Source organism: Myotis davidii, unplaced genomic scaffold, assembly GCF_000327345.1.
Source record: "Myotis davidii unplaced genomic scaffold, ASM32734v1 scaffold534, whole genome shotgun sequence".
Classification (NCBI taxonomy): Eukaryota; Metazoa; Chordata; class Mammalia; order Chiroptera; family Vespertilionidae; genus Myotis; species Myotis davidii.
Genome location: NW_006286678.1, coordinates 5,151,763 through 5,159,838, shown reverse-complemented (window position 1 = coordinate 5,159,838; position 8,076 = coordinate 5,151,763).

Sequence of the window (8,076 nt, the reverse complement as noted above, 5' to 3'; positions counted from 1 at the left end):
AAATTACTCAAGCACTCTGAAAGAGTTTTTACTCTTAATGTGGTGTACAGGGAGATATTAGAATAAGTTTAATCAATTTATCAGTCATTGTTTGTATCAGTGTTGTTTTTACAACATGTTGTTGTTTTTATATCATGTCTTTGTTGTTATATCATGTTGTAATTATTTATTAAAAATTTTATACATTTTACTAATTTTCTTTCATCTCTGACACTTCTATTATAAAGAAAGGACAAATAGCAATATTAAAATATTTCCTCTAATTAATTCCCTTTTAATGTGCACAAATTTCATACACCGGGCCACTAGTATTTCGATAAGCAGTGATATTTTCCCTTTTTTTTTTAAGGCTATATCGGTTCATTTAGAAATTTTTCTCACCTTAAATAAACCTTGGTAATTTGTATTTTCCCAGAAAACTGTCCAGTTCAGAAAATCTACTAGTAGAGAATTGTCCATATTTTTCTAAACACTTCTAAGAAGAGATTGCATCCCCTTTTTTATTACATTTGATTTTTCTCTCCTTTTAGATAGACATTTTTATCTATTTGATTTTGTAAAGATCTATTTAATATGTCTTCCAGTCCTGGGCTATATTTTTCAATTCTGTTCTTTTCTGTTTTCTAATGTATTCTTTTCTGCTTTTATCTGTATTAACTTATTCAATTAATTTTAAAGACTTTGTTATGGAAATTTCAAACCTACAGACAATTTTATTTTCTTTTTATTTCTTGTTGTTGTTAATCCTCACCTGAGGATATATTTTTCCCATTGATTTTTAGAGAGTGGAAGGATGGGGGAGAGACAGAGAGAGAAACATTAATGTGAGAGAGAAACATCAATTGGTTGCCTCCACTACAGCCCCAACCGGGGGCGGGGGGGGAGCAGATCAAGCCTGCAACTGAGGTATATGCTCTTGACCAGAATTGAACCCTCAACCCTTCAGTCCGCAGGCCAACACTCAAACCACTGCTCCAATGGGTTAGGACATCTACAAACAATTTTAAAGTGAAAATCCATATACTCACCCTCTAGATTCTTAATGAACATTTTGCTGTGTTTGCTTTTTTCACTTTTATCCATCTCTCCTATCCATGTGCCTTATTTTATATGTTTCAAAGTAACTTGAATCCATTTTTTATGCATTTCAAAGTAAGTCGCAAACATACATTTCACCTCTAAACATTTTAGAATTTATTCATTAACTAGAATGCAGTATTTGTTTATGATTCTTTAATTATGTTTTGTAATTTGTCTCGTTCCTTTAGTTCAATACTTAGTTTATTTTTCTCCTTTTAAATAAGTAGTATAACATTTAAGATATACTGACGATATCAATCATGTTTCAGGCCATTTTAGGAGACCCCTCCCAAATTTATTTATTTATTTTTAAATATATTTTTATTGATCTCAGAGAGGAAGGCAGAGGGAGAAAGAGATGTAAACATCAATGGTGAGAAATAATAATTGATCGGCTGCCTCCTGCACACCCGCTACTGGGGATCGAGCCTGCAACCCGGGCATGTGCCCTTGACCGGAATCGAACCCGGGACCCTTTAGTCCGCAGGCCAAACCGGCTAGGGCTCATTTTATTCTTTTAAATCAAAGATCAGGAGAGAGTCTTCTCGCTCCAGGCTCCAAATTAGGTAATAGATTATTTTTATTGTAAGTCAGTATATGTAAGATTCAGAATTCTAAGATGCATGTCTTAGCTCCGGTTGCTATAACAAAATATCATAGGCTGGTGGCTTGTAAACAACAGAAAATCGTTTCTCATAGTTCTGGAGTCCGATCAGGATGCCTCACGGTCAGGTTCTGTGAGAGCCCTCTTCTGGCTCACAGACTGCTCACTTCTAGTGGTGTCCCCACATATAGAAAGGGAGAGGGAGTTCTCTGGGGTTTCTTTCTTCAAAAAAAAAAAAGAGGGTTTTTAAAATTATTATTGATTTCAGAGAGAGGGAGGGAGAGGAGGAGAGAGAGAGAAGCATCAATGATGAGAGAGAATCATTGATTGGCTGCCTTCTGCACGTCCCCCATTGGGGATTGAGCCCTCGACCCAGGCATGTGCCCTGACCAGGAATTGAGCTGTGACCTCCTGATTCATGCATTGATGCCCAATCACTGAGCCATAATGGCCAGACTGGGGTTTCTTTTCTTTTTTTTAGTGGGGGGAATAGGGGGGGGTCTTTTATAAGAACACTAATCCCATTCATGAGGGCTCTAACTTCATGACCTAACCACCTCCCAAAGGCCCCTCATCCAAATACCATCACACTGGGGATTGTTTCAACATAAGAATTTTAGGGGAACACAAACATTCCATCCATAGCAATACAGATACCACCTAGAAGGAATTTTCATTAAAGTGTTTTACTTTCACATCAAGGAAGTATTAAGTAACAATAAGTCACTATCTAACATTTTTCTCAGCCCTTTGATAGTGAAGCTTCTCTCCTTCCTGGTTTCTAAGCTCGGGGCGGAGAGTCAGAGAGGCCCCTCTCTTACGAAGGAGGGACAATAAGAGACTCATCAACAGTTTAGTTCCATGGACGTGACCTGGTGACAAGTCCTCTCCCTTCCAGCTTCCTACTTCCCTCTTACTTATCCAAGACTGACAGTGATGTCATCTAATTACAGCTTTTCTTTCTCATCTGGACTCTGACAGATGGACTTGGTCTATATGCTCATAGGAAAACTCGACGCCATATCAGCAAAATGTGAAACCTACCAAATACGCCATATTCAGCTATATCTTACATCGATGAGCTCATGGGACCACAACAGCCCGAGCCTGTGTATCACGCTCTTCTACAGACAGTCCCCACTGGGAGAACAGTCATGTGACAAATGGCCAAGAAGGTTCCTGGACCACTTACTGAAAACTGTCCAAGAATTTCTTCCATAGAAGCACACTACCAAGTGCTTTAAATGAATTACCTCATGCAATTCTCACAACTTCTCTATAGAGACAAATAGTACTATTAACACTGTTCACAACTGATGCAACTAAGGCTTGTGAGGTTAAATAATTTCTCTGAGGTCACATGGCTGGTAAGTAGCAGAGCAGGGATAGTTTGAACCCAGGTGTAACTCAAAGCTTATGTTTATATTTATTATGCAGTGTATTTGCCTCTCAGTACAGCTTTGGCTTCATCCCACTCCATATATTTTCCAACAGCAACAAGAAAGAGAGCATAGCCCTAGCTGGTCTGGCTCAGTGGATAGAGCATCAGCCTGCGGACTGAAGGGTCCCGGGTTTGATTTTGGTCAAGGGCATATGCCCAGGTTGCAGACACAATCCCCAGTGGGGGGGTGTGCAGGAGGCAGCCAATCAATGATTCTCTCTCATCATTGATGTTTCTATTTCCCTCTCCCTTCCTCTCTGAAATCAACAAAAATATATATAAATAAAAATGTATTTTTAAAAAAAAGAAAGAGAGCATAACGTAGTAAAATAAGGATATTTTCTGCCAAGGTTTTTCTTTCCTCTGCTTTTCTAGTTTCCATGGCCTTGCACTCATCCAGCTGTTACAATTAATTTTATTCCAAAAACCTCTGTAGATCAAGAGCCACAATGGCCAGACTGGGGTTTCTCTGTATAGATCAGCGGTTCTCAACCTGTGGGTCGCGATCCCTTTGGGGGCCGAATGACCCTTTCACAGGGGTCACCTAAAACCACCAGAAAACACATATTGAATATATAGTTACATATTGTTTTTGTGATTAATCACTATGCTTTAATTATGCTCAATTTGTAACAATGAAAGTCCATATCAGGATGGACGATTCATAACAGTAGCAAAATTACAGTTATGAAGTAGCAACAAAAATAATTTTATGTTTGGGGGTCGCCACAACCTGAGGAACTGTATTAAAGGGGCGTGGCATTAGGAAGGTTGAGAACCACTGGTATAGATCAAGGCAAAATTCTGCTGATGGTAGAAAACTTAAACTTGCTCATGGAAGGAAACTTGGCCACATCTACTTTTATCTCTTGGGGATAAATACTGAAGCATTCTAGCACCTTTCTCAGCTCCCCTCCACACCTCTGGGTCAGCCCCTCCAGATCCAGGTTCTTGGACAGAGCTGTTTGGCTGAGCCTGGGTTGCATGCCTTCACACCAGAAAGAGAACACGGGAATGTCGGCCCCCCTTTGGTGTGCAGTGAGGTGCGAGGCCTTCTGTACTCGGAGAGTTCTCCGCGTGCTCACAGCCTCACAGCCAGTGTTTCCCATCCCTCCCTGTTCAGAGGCGGGTTTTGTTTCCGTCCTCCATGGTTCCCCAGAATGTTCTACACTCCATGACTCAGCCCTTCTCAGAGTCTCAGCTCTGACATCATTATGAATTCTTCCCCAAAGCATGGTTTAAGGCAGCAGTTGCCCGCTGGTGGTCCGTGGACCACTGGCGGTCTGTGAGTTTGAAAGGTTGGCGACCGCTGGTTTAAAGTACAAACTATGCCTATAAAAATTGTGACCGTGAAATACGGCACAGACAAACATATGCGGCATTTAAAGGGTGCTTTGAACACGCTGCGCACCAGTAGTTTTATTGCTAGTTTTACCCAGTGGCCGGATAAGTTTCCATTGAACGAGTACAAAAAACTGTTTTACATAAATGCTAAAGGCACGCTTTAAAATTAAATGCCCATTGCATTTTGAAGTTATTTATTGCATGTTCTTACAAACTAATATCTTTTTAAAGTATGATGGGCCACAAGCCTCAGAACAGAAAGCAGAATCCTCGTGATCCGTCTGCAATGTGTTACGTGTCATCTGAATCGAAAAAAAAATAAAAATATCCTCTAAGATCGGTATTACTGTCTTCATCGATGGGCCACAAGCCTCAGAACAGAAAGCAGAATTCTCGTGATCCGTCTGCAATGTGTTATGTGTCATCTGAATCTAAAAAAAAAAATTAAAAATCCTCTAAGATCGGTATTACTGTCTTCACTTCAAGCTCCTGGATCAGAGTCAGTTGTTGGACAGCAGAGACGGGACTTGGACTTGGGCCACATGACTTCCAGTCTTGCCCCACGTTCATAACTAAGTATTCTAATGGTCATTCATCTCTGCACATCTGTTTTGATTTTGCCTCATTTATATTGTTGATTCATGAGCACCGGACTCACGGCCAGCGGCACGATGACTCAGCCCTGATCGAAGCTTATCTCACACACATTGTCTCCATCAGGCACACCACAGGCTTCCTGCACGTAGGAACACTGCGCCGCGCACCTCAACACCGCACTTGTGGGCATTGTACACAGCAAAGTCACCAACACAAAAATGCAAGAAGCACGGCACTACATAGACTGGGAAGAGGCCACTTGTTGACAGTATGGGAGCCGACACAAGACGCACGTCTCCTTTCCGGCATCATCTGGGAACTGTGTGTTGGGCAATTCAAATTCCCCGCGCTCTGCACAGTCCTCAGATGGCTGTCACAGCACTGAGAGTACTGATGTCAGGGTTACAAATAAACCCTAGCAGGTAGGCAATTTCATAAATTCAGCATCTAATACATGAGGATGGGCTGTATTGATAAACCTCTAGACGACACAAATTACCAATATCAGACAAGATAAAGGGCACCGCCACACAGCATACAGGCAGTAAGAGGATAACACACTATCAACTCCTTTATGCCTATAAATCCCATGATGAATGAAATGGACTCATTCCTTTTAAGGCACAAGTTACCAAAGCTCACTCGAAGAAATAGATCATTTAAATGGTTCTGTATCTATTCATAAAGCTAAATTTATTATTTAAAACCTCCCATCCCCCAAAAAAACAAAATGGAAAAGAAAAACACCTCCATACCTAGATGGCTTCATTGATGATTTAGCAAATGTTCACAGAAGAAATAATACTAATTCTTTACAAACTCTTCCAGAAAACAGAAGAGAGAGCCCTCTTCAACTTCCTTTCTAAGGTTAGCACTGCCCCGATTTCTAAATCTAAAAAAGACACTGCAAGAATAGAGAACTACATAGAGAGCAGCATCCCCAAAAGCATAATTGAGGGAGATCAAAGAAGATATGAATAAATAGATACACCACACAGGTGGGTCAGCAAGTTCAATATTATGAAGAGGTCAGTTTTTCCCAAGTGTATGTATCTATTCAAGGCATTACCAATGAAAAACCAGCAGGCCTTTTGTTTGTTTGTTTGTTTTGCAGTAATTTACAAGCTGATTCTAAAATTTGTATGAAAATGCAAAGGACCTAAAATGGATAAAAACAACTTTGAAAAGAAGAAAATGAGAATTTACACTACCTGATTTCAAGACTTACATAAAGCTGCAGTAACTTAGTGTGTATTAGTGTAAAAATACATAGATCAATGGAATGGAATAGAGAGCCACATCTATCTGGCCAATTGCGAGAGAATTATCTTTTCAAGAAATGGTACTGGAGCAATTGGATATTCATATGCCAAATAAGAGAGAGAGAATTACAACCCTGACTGCATACCACATGCCATAATAATCAAAATGAATGTAGGAGCTAAAACTAAATGTAAAAGCTAAAACCGTGAAACTTCTAGAAGAAAACAGAAACTTTTAATGATCTTAGAATACATAAGGAGTTTTTAAATAGGACATTAAACCAAAAAGAAATGATAATGTGGGCCAAGCACTCTCTTTGTTGCCATTTCTCTTGCCTGTGCTGCCTGGGTACCAGCTAGGACCCGCTGGGCAGCGACTCCCCCTCTAACCTGCTCAGAGCTCTTGATAGGGGGCAGCTTTGGCACTGCCCTAACTGTTCCGCACACTGTCCCTTCCACGTGCCTGCTGCTAAGGCCGGCTCTAAGGCCCGTAGACTCGAAGATGCCACTGAGTTCAGATTTTGCCCCTGCCCACTCTCAGGCTCTCTCTAGCCTCAGCCTTCACCTCTGTCCCAGGAGATGTGAGTGTTGGTCCCCGGATGGGCTTCCCTCTGTGGGCAGTGAGTGCTCCCTGTGCTCAGCTGTCTCCTCCGCACGCAGCCTTGACGTTTTGGTTAAGATGGAAGCAGCCTTCTGGAGATGCTGGAGGCGACAGGGATTTCTTCCAGCTGGTTCATGTGGCCACGTCAGTGGGGATTTGTTGGCAAACGGGAAAGAGAATAGAATATAAAGGATCAGATGCCCGCCTAGCACCAGAGTCCCTTTTGACTCCGAATGAGCCAGCTTTCTAACACTCTAACACGGGAAGCACTCAAATCAGTAAGTATTTGCCTGGTCACAGTGTGAGGGAGTAAACGGTGGTGCCCAGCCTGACTGTTTCCCTATAATCAACAAGCGAATACTAAATGCGCTCGTTTATCGAAAGATGTTTAAACCAGCGTCCTTTAATTAGAATTTACTGGGCTCTTTCCCCAGGAAGAAGTTACTCTGGGAGTCACACTCAGGCTATGCCCTCCTGCTAATGCCCTTCTCACACAGGGGCGGGACTTCCCAGGGCCAGGTGTGTACTGACCACTGCCCGCAAGGCCAAGAAGGGGACCGGACAGAACCGGTTTGGCTCAGTGGCTAGAGCTTCGGCCTGCGGACTCAAGGGTCCCGGATTCGATTCTGGTCAAGGACATGTACCTTGGTTGCAGGCACATCCCCAGTGGGGGGCGTGCAGGAGGCAGCTGGTCGATGTTTCTGACTCTCTATCCCTCTCCCTTCCTCTCTGTAAAAAATCAATAAAATATTTTTTTTAAAAAAAAAAAAGAAGAAGGGGACGGGACAGAAGGCCCTGAGGGATGGGTAGGACTTGAACCGGCAGAGACGAGCCAGCACTCGAACTCCAACCCGGAGTCGCACCAGAGGGTCTGTCCCGGGGAGAGGACGGGCGCGCCCGGTTCACTGGACACGCGAGGCGGCACACGCGGGGCGGCGGCGGGGAGAACTCCAATTCCGCGCCGGATTCTCCTCCAGCGCCACCACGGTGAGCACTAGGGTCCGCTGAACAGCTACTGAGAACCTGCTGGGAGGCGCGTGATTCCGAGTCCCGGGAGGGTGCAGCTCGGGGCTGAGACCCCAAGGGCCCCGGGCCCGGTGCGCACCTGGAGAGCCTGGGGCTGGCCCTGGAGTCCCTAGGCGGGGCC